This window comes from Triticum aestivum, chromosome 4A (genome assembly GCF_018294505.1).
Source record: "Triticum aestivum cultivar Chinese Spring chromosome 4A, IWGSC CS RefSeq v2.1, whole genome shotgun sequence".
Lineage (NCBI taxonomy): Eukaryota > Viridiplantae > Streptophyta > Magnoliopsida > Poales > Poaceae > Triticum > Triticum aestivum.
In genome coordinates this window covers 679,235,141-679,250,253 of record NC_057803.1, presented here as the reverse complement: position 1 = coordinate 679,250,253, position 15,113 = coordinate 679,235,141, and the positions used below count along the sequence as shown (strand labels likewise).

At 51.3% G+C, this 15,113-nt stretch overlaps 1 pseudogene; it reads right to left on the bottom strand.

Annotated features, from left to right (window-relative positions):
* Positions 1-10,153: 10,153 nt before the first annotated feature.
* LOC123084265 (cysteine protease 1-like) lies at positions 10,154-11,229 on the bottom strand (annotated as a pseudogene).
* Between the last annotated feature and the right edge of the window lie 3,884 nt (positions 11,230-15,113).

Below are 15,113 nucleotides of genomic sequence, written 5' to 3'. Positions count from 1 at the left end.
AAATGCCACTGTGGCTGCGTGTATGTGGTCGTTGAGGAACTGCAGGAGCCATCAAGGTGGAAGGCGTAGTCGAAGAGGGCACAGCCGACACGGGACTGAGTGATGACAGTGAAGACGGCCCCGTCAGCGAGGGACTGGGCGACGGCATCGGAGATGGCCCAGTCAGCGACGGCGACGGAGATGGCGATGCCGGCAAGGGGTCGGGCGACATCAGGCCAGGCGAGGAAGATGGCTCCAGAGAGCTGGACCGCAACGGTGAGACCAGCTCGGACTCCACAGCAGGCGAGCCCCGAAGCGAAGATGGCCCAGCTGCCGTGGGCGTCACGGGAGAGTCGGTCTGGCATGCATAGGCACGCGGACCGAGGCCATGCACGTGAGCCGGCTCGGTGGGCTGGGCGCGAGGCGAAGACGGCCCAGTCGGTAACGGCGTCACGGAGGAGTCGGCCGGGCGTGCATAGGCACGCGGACCGAGGCCATGCACGTGAGTCGTATGCTCATCATGAGCAGCAGTCGACGAGGGAGACGATGGCGTCTCCAAGATTTCCAAACGAACCCCACGTCCAGTGGCTGCACCATGGTTAGGCAATAATATAGGAAAGTATGCAACATCATCAAATTGGTCAGAGGCAATGGAGGATGAATGCATGGACACTACTAGGGAAAACCTTATACAGAGAAATTTAGTAGCAGCGCGGGTCAAAAAAGAGCGCTAGTGCTAGATAGCAGTAGCGAGTGAGAAAAAACCGCGCTACAGATAAAATTCTAGCAGTAGCGCTCACGGTCGTAAAAGCGCTACTACTAATATTCCCATTGCTAAAATGATAGGCTACGCATAGCAGTAGCGAGCTTGGAAGAAGCGCGCTACCGCTAGGACATAAGTAGTAGCATGTTTCCTACGAAAAGCGCTACTGCTAATGGAAATAAAATAAAATAAAAAACAAATAGAAAAGTAAATGAAAATGAAAGAAATCGAAAAAGGAGAAAGTAAAAAAATAAAATGTAAAGCAAAATAATGAAAAAGTGAAAAACGAGAGAAAGGCATAGCAGTAGCGTCTGTTCGTAAGGGGCGCTATAGCTAATGTAGCTGCAGCGCGTTTCCTAGACCCACACTGTAGAAACAGAAAAGGAAATAAGAAAATGGAAGGAAATTACATAGTTATAGCAGTAGCGCGTTTTGCTAAAACCGCTATAGCTACCTTAGCTATAGCGCGTTTGGCGAAACGCGCTACCGTTAAGTTTGACTTAACCAAAAAACCATTTCCCCCCGGCCACCACTTCTCTCCCAAATCCCTCGACCCATCCCGCTGCCGTCTCCCCGATTCGCCGTCGCCCCACTTCGCCGCCATCTCCTGTCGACGTCGACGCCCCCGGAGCCACCAGAGCCGTGCGCCGTCGACACCATCGGAGCCGCCCCCAACGCCACGGAGCCGCGCGGCCTCATCAACGCCACCGGAGCCGCCGTCAACGCCACCGGATCCTCCCTCGCCACAACTACCTCCCTCGCCATCACCGGAGATGCCCCTGCCTCCCTCGCCACCACCGGAGTCATCCTCTGTAAGCCCCCACCCCTCCTCTGTCTCTCTCATGCATATATAGCACAAACACTGGACAGAGAACCTAGGTTAACTAGTTTAATTAGGTTAATTATCTAGGTTAGTGCAAAATTTTAGTTAGGGCTTTAAAAGAGAAGTAGTTATAGGTTAACTAGTTTAATTAGGTTATTTATCTAGGTTAGTGCAAAAATTAAGTTAGGGCTTTGACAGAGAACTAGTTAGGTTAAATAGTTTAATTAGGTTAATTATCTAGGTTAGTGCAAAAATTTATTTAGGGCTTTGAGAGAGAACTAGCTACGTTAACTAGTTTAATTAGGTTAATTATCTAGCTAAACTAGGTTAACTAACTAGGTTAAATAGGTAGGTTAATTAGGTTCATTAGATTAACAAGCTAGGTTAAGTAGGTTGGCTAGGTTAGAGCAAAATTTTATTTTAGAGCATTAGGTCAGAAGGGTTAGAGAAATGGAGTTCCTTTGCAATTTAATTAGGTTTTGTCCTAGGCAGAGAAGGATTAGAGAAAATAATGTGTGTCTGTGAGAGAGGAATAGCTAGATCAACATAATTTGGGTTCTGTCATAGGAAGAGAAGTGTTTAGTGAGGTCATTTTGCAAAGGTTTTTGATTTTTGAAAATACCACTATTTTTCAAGGAAAAGAATTAGGCAAGTTTTATTTTAAAGATGATCCATTCCTAGACTTTTATTGTTGATTATATCTTTTCATTGAAGTGGTCATGTTATATCTTTTCATTGAAGTGGTTCGATTGTGCCCAAGTGGCTTTGTTGTTTCCAGGGAATGAAGCCGAGTGGCCTATGTTTTGCTGGGATGTTGATTCATTTCCGTTCCGGCAAATTTCAGGTTCTTGATTTGTCCACTTTTTAGCAAAAGTCATGCCGAAATTTTTCATGAATTTCGGCATGACTTGTGCTACAAACTACGACATATCGAGTGCCCGGGATTTGCCGCACCAGGAAGGAGTCAACGTTCCTGCATGTCATTATTCATTTTATTAGGTCTATAATTAATTACTAGATTTAATCGTAGGAAATATGGCTAGCAACGATGAAGGACAGGGTTCTAGTGACTGCGACAACGTCTACCGGGCGGCAGAAGAATTTTCGAGGGACGCCGACGATCAAGAGTTGATGTTGGTGGGTCCACCTGTCACATCGAAGATTGAGAATAACATTGAGACCGGCACTGAGACTGAGACCGGCGCTGAGACTGAGACCGGCATCGAGACTGGCGCTGAGACTGAGACCGGTGCCGAGACTAGCAGAGCCGGTATAGAACCTAAAGCAAAGAGGCAACAGCTTCCTAACAAACTCAGGACTACTAGACTGGTGGTCACGAAGGTGGACGACGGCAATTTTGAGGCAACCGCGCCCGAGGAAGCGCGCGCGTGCTACGGCAATCAAGTAGGCTGCATCATACGGACAACCGCCACCATCAACGATGAGAAACTTAAGATAGATAATATGAGGCCCTCCCTCCTAAAGAAGCTGCACTAGATATTCTTGTTCTCGGGCCGGAATGAAAAGGATTATCAAGATCCAGATAAGGACCCGACAATGAAAAAGATAAACAAACACACCATGACCAAGTTTAGTGACGCGGTGGCCGCCTGGAAATCAAGGGTGAAATATCGAATCGTCATAAAAAAGGAACCCTACTCCGAGATTGTAAAGGATAATCCGACAATCACGGCATAGCACTTTCAAATATTCAAGGCGGCTTGCAAGGCCGAAGCTGCCAAAAAAATTCGAAGTACATGAAGGGGTTTCAACAGAGTAACATTGGGAGCCACCACCTCGGAAGCCGTGGTTACGGTGGGAAGAGGTCCATATGGGCCAAGGAGGACGCAAAAGCTGCGAGTCTGGGCATCCCAAACCCCTTGGCGGAGTTCACCGTCCTGCAGGAGCGTGACATCCTCAGGGCCCGGCACCATTGGGACCCAGTGAAGAAGGTTTTCAAGACGAACGGGGTCACGAGGAGTTCATGAGACTGCTGGTAATTTTAGTTTCTGATCAATTCGACTGCACGTTAGTCATATTTGTAAACGATCCTTGTGCCTTTTGCAGAGAGAGCAGCACAGTATTGCGCCCGAAAGCGACTCGCCGTCTGAGGCGTTGGCGAGGCCCAAGTCGGACACTCCATTCAACTAGGCGTTGAACATATTGTTCGAACTCCCGGTGGAGACTCGACCGTCGTATGGACGCGTGCACGGTGTCGGAGACGGCGCCACGTGGAAGAAGTACTATTGTGAGACCACGGAGGAGAGAAAGGAAAGACGGAGGTTAACTGAAGAAAACAATGACAAGAAGGTTGAGATTGCGGTTGAGAAGAAATCATCCGAGACAGTCGCAACGGCGGTAGCTGTCGCAAAGCAGGTGGTTGTAGATATGTCTACTACCTTGGTTCCAGCAATTTTCAATTGGACCAGGCAAAATCCAGAAAAAAATGCAGCGGACTTTTCCCTTGTTGACTTCTTGGGGAGCACCTCGACTAGCGTTGCACCAGCACCTATAGCTGCACCTGCTCCCGCACCGGCTCCCGCACCGGCTCCCGCATCGGCTCCCGCACCGGCTCCTGCACCTGCTCCCGCACCTGCTCCGGCACAGGTTCTGGCATCGGACGTGCTCGGCGGTGCTTCGTCTTTGGCTGAGCTCGACGCCCTCACGGTATCTGCCATACCGTCCCTCTTCAATAAATGTATAATCTCCCGTTTTCGTTGCCTTTCGTATGTCTCATGTCGCTGACTTCTCTTTGCAGGACGACGAAACCCCGTGCACCTTACTGTACACCATCGGTGACCAGAAGGCGAACGTGGGGAAGGCGACGATAATGGAGCCGAAGGAACCATTGTTCCACAGCCGGCCGATCCCCCCAGACGTCTTCAAGGTTTCCGTGGCCAGTGTCAAACCGGGCCATGAGAATTTGGCTCCTCTGGTACTAGTGGGGGATGACGACGAGACCCCGCGGCAGCTTGGTGATTGTTGCAATGGGTGGGTCCTGTTGTGGCCGAAGAGTCTGCTTCGTCTGGAGGCGGCTGGGAGCACACCCACGAGCACGCAGTTAGGTATGAACATCAACACCTCACCTACTCAATTAGCGTTGGTTGTCGTGCTGGGTGATAGCGGAGGGGGTGAGGAAGAGGCTCCATTAGTCGTTGGTGATGTCGCCATAGCTGAGGATGAGGATGACGATGACACTCAACAATATTTCAATACTGGCGCCTACTTAGGATTTGAGCATCATGAGTCGGTGCCTGAATTGTCACCTCTGGAGTCTGAACGTATTATGGACAACCTTCCGGTACCAAAGAAGTCTAGGAAGAGACCGAGGAAAGGCAAAAAAGTTGATTGTATGATCCAGCCGCCTCAGCAGCCTTGGGTTCAAGACCGTATAGATAGCCCCGGTGCGGCAAAATGGCATATCGCCGGTGAACCAGTCCTACCTGAAGCAGCGATAGGGGCCAGATTCGGCGATGTAAGGAGACTTCATGACGATGTGCTGCGGAGAGAGAAAGGCCTCATCGCCTCGAAAAATCCAGGATACCCACTCTACGTGGTTAACGTGTCGCGGCAATTGTCGTACGTGGACACATTCCCCACGGACAAGTTCTTCCTTCGATTCGATTACATCTTCGAGATGTATCACTGGAAGAAGATGGATTTTATGTTTGTCCGCCTTTACGCCTTGCACATGAACCACCTCATCGGGGTTGAGTAGATACCTTTTATCTGTGTCGCTGACCCGTACTTCATGCACGAGAGGTTCTTGGTAGTCTGCGCAAAGCACCGTGAATTCGCGAGGGAGTACCTCGTCAATTTCATGCTCGCCAATAAGGACAACGAGGCGATTCTCGTGCATTATCATCCCCTGTAAGTCATCTGCACGGATATCCTTCCTTCGATTTCAATCATTCATTTGCACGATGGAGGCTAATTAATTTGAGGTGTACTTATTTTGCGCAGCGGCGGGCACACCATCCTCATCATCCTCTACCCCCGATACTCCCACGCTCTTTACTTGGACTCGTCAAAGAACATTACCAAAAAGGATTACACTCACATCAAGTCTGTTCTCGATAGTGCTATCTTTTACTACGACAAAGGGGGTGGAGAGGTCAACGACAAGAAGACAAGGCACGACAGGCCCGCCTTCAGCCATAAGACCGACTTCTGCTGCATCCAGCAACCGAGTGATTCTCTTAATGATGGATTCTATATCCTACACCACATGCTGGAGTACAGACGGGATCACCAGAAACTTCGCATGTTACCTAAATCCGGCGATGCCCATATTCTGCAATGGGCAAAGCACATAGGAGATATCGAGAATCATCGACTTCGAGCTGAGTTCTATCACATCCAGCGCGAAATTGCCCAAATCATCATGAAGGAGGTCCTCGAAAAAACAGGGATGTTCTACGAAGAAGGCGAAATGTCGCGTGAAGACGTCCGAACACGCGTAGCCTCTCAGCGTCTCGACATGAAGCCTTTCACTAAGCTCAGGGACTTTCTCCCTGACATGGATGGATGGCACAGCATGTTGCAGTGATTGTCTATATATGACAATGTTCCATACTTTCTGTATGACAAAACTTTAAGTTATGCACGGCGAAACTTTTTTGTGATGTAATTAAACCGTCCTCCTCCTCGACTAGCGAAGATCACTCTAGTTAGGGCATTTTGGGTACGATGAACTTTGTTATTTATGCTTATGATATGTTGCTTCTATTTTTGCCAAGTCTGTCTCTTTCTATTGCTCAACTATATATGTTGCATATCATCGACTCATGTGACGATGCAGGTGCATAGATCATCGATGGCGAAGAAGTGCTACGCCAGGAGTATACGACGAGTGGCCGGAGTGTCAGGCCCAGGTGTACCAGTTTCCGGTTTTCGAGCGACAGCCAGTAGTTAGTTTAGGTTCACGCTAATGCAAGAGAGGGATACGAACTCATGTACTTCATAGTTCCGCTCTCACTCATAGTGTAGCTCTTCTCGCGTATATCATTGTTTAGATGGATGACGATGTAGTTGCAAGTAATCAAGACTTGTATCACTATTTTCGAGATGATGACGAGAGACCACTTATGATGATGACATGATTTGATGAGACTATTTGTATGTATATGCTATTATTACATTTGTATGTGTATGATATTGGTAAAGATTATTGTATAAAGCCTATTCAAATACAAAACAAATATGCATAAAAAAGAAACTAATAAAAATAGCAGTAGCGAGGGGAACAAAGTTAGCAGTAGCGCTCCCTTACAAGTAGCACTTACTTCTAAAAAGCGCTGCAGATATTAGCAGCAACACTATTACCTAAAGCGCGCTACTGCTAGCCATGTATAGCAGTAGCGTGGAATGACAGGCGCTACTGCTAAATACCCGCGCTATTGCTATGGTTTTCCCTAGTAGTGGGATGGTGGTTCAGTGGTGGACACGAGAAGTTTGGCAAAGGGAAAGACATTCTCATCAAACACAACATCCCGAGATATATAGACACGATTAGTGGAAACATGAAGACATTTATATCCTTTATGAAGAGGACTATAGCCAAGGAAAACACACTTTTTGGACAGAAACTCAAGCTTACGTTTGTTCTATGGGCGTAGATGCGGCCAGCAAGCACATCCAAAAACTTTGAAAAAAGTGTAATCAAGCTGTTCATTAAGGAGAAGTTCAATGTGAGTCTTCATGTTTAGAACACGAGCGGGAGTACGGTTGATAAGAAAGCATGCAGTGGTGAAGGCATCACTCCAAAACCATAAGGGAACCGATGCATGGGCCAAAAGAGTAAGACCAGTTTCAACAATGTGACGATGCTTACGTTCAACAGAACGATTCTGCTAATGTGTATGTGGACATGCTAAACGGTGAGCAATCCCAAGCGACTGAAAGAAGGAGTTGAGGTTGCGATACTCACTCCCAGTCCGACTGAACATGAACGATCTTATGTTTGAGAAGGCGTTTAACATGTTTTTGAAACTGAACAAAGATACCAAACACATCAGATTTACACTTAATGAGATAAAGCCACGTAAAATGACTATAAGCATCAACGAAACTGATATAATAATTGTGACCACAGACAGAAGTCTGAGCAGGACCCCATACATCTGAAAATACAAGTTCTAAAGGATGTTTCATCTCACGACTAGACTCTGAAAAAGGAAGGCGATGACTTTTCCACTGCTGGCAAGCATCACACACCGCTACATCATTATTACTAGACATGCTAGGAAGCTCATGACGACGCAAAACATGGCGAACAATAGGTATGGCTGGATGACCAAGACGAGCATACCACTGTGACGGAGATACCCGAACTCCACTGAAAACACGAGCGACACCAAGATGCTCCAGACGATAGAGACCCTGGCAATGGCGCCCGCTAAGAAGAATGTCCCTCGTGCCCCGATCCTTAATAAAATGATCAAAAGGATGAAATTCAGAAAGAAGATTATTATCACGAGTGAGTTTAGGAACTGAAAGGAGATTACATGTCACAGATAGAATTCTAAGAATATTGCGAAGCTGAAGACTCTTGCATGTCTAGTGAGAAGAGGTGCTTGACCAATATGAGAGATGTGTATACCTACTCCATTTGCGGTGTGGATCTTGTCGGAGCCATGATAGGGTTCACGAGTATGAAGCTTCCCCATCTCACTCGTTAGATGCTCCGTTGCTCCAGAATCCATGTACCAGTGTGGGTCGATGGAGTAGGACTGAGTGTTCCCTTGTTGCTTTGTCGACATCAGGCGGTCGGCCATGGCAACCTGACGTGCAAAATTACGCGTATCCTTGCCATCATTGTCGAGGCCAAGGAAGCTCTTCTGGAAGTGTTTATGACACTTAGAGGCCCAGTGCCCCTCAATGCCACAAAGTTGGCACACACGCCGACCACCAGCCCCCGGTAGAGTTGTGGACGGAGGGGGGGCCGAGGCGGGCGAGGGTGACGGTGCCGCAGGAGCTTTGGACGAAGAGGGGTTGCGGCCGCCCTTGGTGACGGCGTTCGCGGAGAGAGGCCCGTGGCTGCTCTTGTAGCGGCGCGACTCGACTCGCTGCCCAGTGAGGAGGAGATGGAAGTAGACCTCATGCGCCATCATGGGAGTCCAGCTGCCCCGCTCATTGATGATTTCGACCAAGGCATCATACTCCTCGTCAAGACCGTTGACGATGAAGGAATTGAACTCGGAGTCGGTGAGAGGCTATCCGATGGAGGCCAACGTGTCAGCAAGGCCTTGACCTTGTTGTAGAACTCTGTGGCCGTGGAGTCGAGCTTCTCACACTCGCCAAGTTGACGACGAAGCGCGGAGACACGAGCCTGCGACTGCGCCGCGAACTAGCGCTCGAGGATGGTCCATGCCTCATGAGACGTCTTGGCGAAGACAACGAGTCCGGCAACAGCCGGGGTGCGCGAACCCTGGATGGAGGAGAGGTTCGCCTGATCCTGCCCTGTCCAAACACGGTGTGACGGATTATAGACCGGGCCGTGCACACTATCCACCAGCGTGGGGGGACAGGGGAGGGAGCTGTCGACGTAGCCAACCAGGGGGCCTCTCTCCCAAGGAGCGGAAGGACCTGCGCACGCCAGAAGATGTAGTTGTCCGACGATAACTTGATGTTGATGAGATTGCCGAAGTGAAACGGCGGCCCCGGCAGCGAGCCCGTGGTGTAGGCTGCCTGAGGCGGATACGCCGTGGAGGCAGATGGCACCAGCGTGGATGCGGCCAGGGGCACGGACGCCGCAGGAGCGGAGTGCACCGGCGCCGGGCCTGAGGCAGAAAGCCCAACCATCCAGGCCGACGCGGGCTTTACCAGCGAAAGAGGCGGGACGGCGGCGGCGAGAGAGGCGGGCGATTAGGCGATGGTGTGAACCGTCAGCGCGTGCTCTCGCGATGAGGCGGCCAGAGGTTGAGTAGGGAAGAGGGAGCCAACGCTCATGGTCCCGATCGAGGATTGCACCGCGGTGGCATCCAGCGGCCGGGAAAGGAGGGCCGCGACGCGAGAGAGGCCGGCAGGAACCCGGCGGTGGTGGAGCCGGAGGCGGCGGCGCTCGTCATAGCGGCGGCGGCGGTGTCGGTGTAGGGTTTTGGGCGGAAGCGAATTTGACCTAGTCTTATACCATGTAAGACAATAGGTTTGGGGGAACCGGCACGATCCTCTAGGGATGGTCTATCACATGTATATAATAATGAATGTGTACAATGTTACAATATACGTACACGCATATAAAAGCTATACAGTCTAACAGTAACTCAGATCGCACCCGGCCTACCCAACGCGAACGGCTAGCGGAGCCAAACTCTATCTATACCCGGCAGAGGAACCGGGCGAAAGGCCGTCCGAAACGAGGGTGAGGTAGTGGAGTTACGGGGAACGACGCCCACGGACACGAACATGCAATCCGTGGTCATCAGCCTGTGCAGACACAGTAACCATGGGTAGTTGGTAGCCGATCGAGCCATCGGCGAAAGCGACAGAGAATTGCACCTCCAACAGGAGTGGTGGAGGGCTCGACGACTAGCGAATGTTGTTCTTCAATTCTGAGGTCTACCAGTGAAATATCAATATAACTATTCTCAATTTTTTTGGCGAGAAAATATAATTATTCTCATTATTAGTGAAAATCCCCTTTCCTCTAAAAACATAGTTCTAAGTACTGCCACCGTCCGCCTCCGACCTGTAGCCCACCGCGCGAGCGCGGCGTGGTCCAGCTCCGTGCCGCACCGTCCCGTGAAGACCCTGGACTCGTAGAGCTGGAACTCGCGCCCGCCGGCCTCGATGGCGACGCGGCCACGCTCACCAGCTGGTGCGCCACGGCCTTCATCAGCGGCGCCTTGTCGTCTGCGGGCACGTCCTCAAAGCCATCGATGGAGACGACCTTGCGGGCCTTCTTGGCGAGGTTGCATTTGCCCTCCTTGGCGGTGTAAGGGTAGTCCTCCTCGGTGTCGATGCCGCCTTTCTGGGCGATGAAGGCGCAGGCGTCGTCCATGATGCCGCCGTTGCACCCACTGTTCTGGGTGTTGCGCGAGCAGTCTACGAGCTCCTGTTCCGACAGCCTCACGAGGTCGCCGGTGACGATCTTGTTGACGCCCTCCACCGCGGCGACCGTTGAGAGCACCCAGCAGCTCCCGCACTGGCACTGGTTCTTCACAGGCGCGACGACGCCCTTCTCCCTTCAATCCACGGACTCCGGCAGCACGTCGTCGGCGCGGTACCGGTAGCTATCGCCGACGGCGTTGCGGCCCCTTCCAGCGCCGCCAGCGCCGAGGTACTCGGCGCGGAACCCGGCGTTGGTGACGTCGGCGAAGCGATTCATCCCGAGGCGGAACCGGCCGCGCTCCGCGTCACGAGCGCTGTGGGCGTCGACGAAGTCGAGGTTGTCCCGGAACGTGCGAAACGCGCGGACGTACTCGGCGAGCGCGTTGTACGAGCGGCCGTGCCGCACCAGCCACGCGTGAAACATCACCCGCACATCCACCTCCGTCCGCCGCGTCAGCCCCCGCCGCACACCGTGCTCTGTTGTGCCGTCGACGCACGCGGCGGCTGCAGAGGAGGCAGCAAGGAATACGAGGAACACCAAGGCGATCGCGGCCACGGCCGCACCGCGACCTGCAATGGCCGTCGCGGCTGCTCTTCTCGGGCCCGGCTTAGGTCATCGTCTGTCGTCGAGGCTGAAGATCGCTCGTGGTTCTGGCTTTCTTGAAAGGCTGATACTTAGAGCATCTTCACTTTTTCGGCCCATTAGACCATCTCCAACAGCCGCGCTAAAAGACGCATGTGTGCGGTAAACTGGTTTTTTAGCGCACGCGGGACGTTTTCACGCGCTCAAGCGGTGCCGGGAAAGTAGCGCGCGCGGGAACGCGCGCGAGAGATAGCGACAGCTTCCACGGTAGATTGGCGCGCGTGAACGCGCGCGCCTATAAAATGCGGCGCTCGCCACACGCTTCACCACACTGCCACGCGCCATTTTCCTCGCCTCTTCCACCGCTTTATCGCCGCTTCCAACGCCCCGCCACCATCACGCCACCATGCCGCCGCGCCGTCGGGGATCTTTGGGCTACCGCAGCGTCCGCCAGCGCCCCAACGGTTGGTACTCCGCCGAGATCCAGTCCGGCAATGTCCGGCTCGGCCTCGGCACGTTTCAGATCGCGCACGAGGCCGCCCGCGTGTACGACGCAGTGGCGTGGCGCCTAGAGAGGCCTCCGTCGCAGATGAACTTCCACGACGTCTACACGCGCGAACAGGTGCAGCCGTCGCCCCTCCGCCTCGTCTTATCACGGACCAGGACCGTGTGAACCACGTTCGGCTGCAGCGCCGCCTCCTCGTCACCGAGGAGGACGAGCGAGCCATGGCGGAGTGGCGCCGGCGCCACCCGGAGGACGTCGCCAACGAGCGCGCCTACTGGGCGGAGAGGACGGCAAGGCGCCGCGCGGAGCGGGCGAACCGGCGTCGGCGGAAGGCATTGGTGATATCGCAATGCGGTATCGTTGAAGCAGGTGGGAGGTCCATCTTCACGTCAGACGATGAACATATGGCTCGATACCTCGGACAACACCTCCGAAGATGAGGATGATGATGAGGACTCGGAGTAATTCTAGCTGCACCATAGTTTATTTTTATGTAGTTCAATTTTATCTATCTATGATATGAACTTGTTTTACCTATTTGTATCGTCTATGCTATGAACTATGTAAAATATATTTGTATCGTTTTTTAATGTCTATGTCAAATTTAATTTCTGTCCAAAATGCAATAAATATGGACTTGCGCGCTGCTAAAGCTGCGCGTGCGCTGTATTTTGGCGTGGCTGCTGGAGTCAGCGCTGTGCGCCGCGTCAAATCTGGCGATGGGCGCGCGGCAAACTACTTTTTAGCGCGCCACATGTTGTGTGCCTGTTGGAGATGCTCTTAGGGGTTTGAAATAGCGCTGCCTGGGGCGCGCCGGCGGAAAAATCGGCGTGGAAAAGGTCGGTTTCCCAACCACCGCCCCATGGTCGCCCCAGACGCCTTTTCCTTAAAACTAAACTCGACCAAAATTCAGCCAAACCCGACACAAATTTGGAGGAAATTTAGGCGTTCCATTGATATTTGTGCAAATATTGAAAACATAATCTAAAAACAAACTTAAAACGGCTACTACTACTACACCGCTGCCGTCGCCCGCCGCGCCACCTTGAGCCTTTACATGCCGAGGGGCCTATAGAAGTTGGTGTAGTCGTCGTCGTCGTCGTCTTCGTAGCTGCCACCGATGTCGCCGTCCTTGCTGCACCCTTGACCCTGGTCGCCGATTCGTGGGGGGTTGGATGGCCCGGACGCCTCCTCATCATTGTCGTCGAGGAAGACGACACCGCCCTCCTCACGGCCGCGGCGCCGGGCGATGATCTCCTCGAAGGCGCGACGCTGGTGCTCCATCTTCTGTCGAACGTAGTCGTCCCGCGCCCATTTCAGGCCGGTCTCCTCGTCGGCGGCCGTGCCCATGTGCTCCTTCTTGACAGCGAGGAGACACGGCTCGGTCTTCGGCCTGACGAGGCGGGAATACGGAGAAGAGGGGCCACGTACGCCCTCGTTGATGACGAGGGCGCCGCCACGGGTGCACCGCCCGAGCGGCATCTCCTGTGACTTCGGCCTGACAGGGCGGGGCACCGACGATCCAAAGGAAAGGGAGCCCGATGACGAGGAGGACGCTGTCTCCATTCGCCGCGGTGTAAAGGAGCTGTCGTAGCAGCAAAAGAAGGAGGGGGCACCGGGTACTCCAAGCGCGGTGTGTTGCCAGCCGCGATGTGCTCGAGGACGGTTTCGAGGGTGTGACCGGGGAAGCCCCACCATTGGCGCTGCCTGATACGTCTCCAACGTATCTATAATTTTTTATTGTTCCATGCTATTATATTACCTGTTTTGGATGTTTATGTGCTTTATTTTATACATTATCATCATTTTTGGGACTAACCTACTAACCGGAGGCCCAGCCCGTATTGTTGTTTTTTTGTCTATTTCAGTATTTCGAAGGAAAGGAATATCAAACGGAGTCCAAACGGAATAAAACCTTCGGAAGCGTGATTTTTGGAACGAACGTGATCCAGAGAACTTGGAGTGCAAGTCAACAAGCAGTCGAGGCGGCCATGAGAGGGTAGGGCGCCCCCTCCCCCCTATAGGGCGCGCCCCCCTGTCTCGTGGGCCCCTCGGGCGGCTACCGACGTACTTCTTCCTCCTATATAAGCCTACATACCCCGAAAACATCCAGGGAGCAATCGAAACACAATTTCCACCACCATAACCTTCTGTATCCGCGAGATCCCATCTTGGAGCCGTCGCCAGCATTCTGCCAGAGGGGGATTCCACCACGGATGGCTTCTACATCAACACGATAGCCCCTCTGATGAGTTGTGAGTAGTTTACCACAGACCTTCGGGTTCATAGTTATTAGCTAGTTGGCTTCTTCTCTCTTTTTGGATCTCAATACAATGTTCTCCCCCTCTCTTGTGGAGATCTATTCGATGTAATCTCTAATTGCGGTGTGTTTGTCAAGATACGATGAATTGTGGGTTTATGATCAAGTTTATCTATGGATAATAATTGAATCTTCTCTGAATTCTTTTATATGATTGAGTTATCTTTGCAAGTTTCTTCGAATTATCGGTTTGGTTTGGCCTACTATATTGATCTTTCTTGCCATGAGAGAAATGCTTAGCTTTGGGTTCAATCTTGCGGTGTTCTTACCCAGTGACAGAAAGGGTTGCAAGACAGGTATTGTATTGTTGCCATCGAGGATAAAAAGATGGGGTTTATATCATATTGCTTGAGTTTATCCCTCTACATCATGTCATCTTGCTTAATGCATTACTCTGTTCTTATGAACTTAATACTCTAGATGCATGCTGGATAGTGGTCGATGTGTGGAGTAATAGTAGTAGATGCATGCAAGAGTCGGTTTAGTTGTTGTGGACGTGATGCCTATATACATGATCATGCCTAGATAATGTCATAATTATTCGCTTTTCTATCAATTGCTCGACAGTAATTTGTTCACCCACCGTAATACTTATGATCTCGAGAGAAGCCACTAGTGAAACCTATGGCCCCCGGTCTATCTCTTATCATATTTGCTTCCAATCTACTTTTATTTGCATCTTTATTTTCTGCATCTATATTATAAATTACCAAAAATATATTTATCTTATCATATTATCTCTATCAGATCTCACTTTCGCAAGTGGCCTGAAGGGATTGACAACCCCTTTATTGCGTTGCTTGCGAGTTCTTTGTTTGTTTGTGTAGGTTCGTGGGACTTGTTGAGAAGCCTCCTACTGGATTGATACCTTGGTTTTCAAAAACTGAGGGAAATACTTACGCTACTGTGCTCCATCACCCTTTCCTCTTCAAGAAAAACCAACACAAGCTCAAGACGTAGCAAGAAGGATTTCTGGCGCCGTCACCGGGGAGGTCTTCACTCAAGTCAAGACATACCAAGTACCCATCACAAACTCATCTCCCTCGCATTTACATTATTTCCATTTGCCTCTCGTTTTCCTCTCCCCCA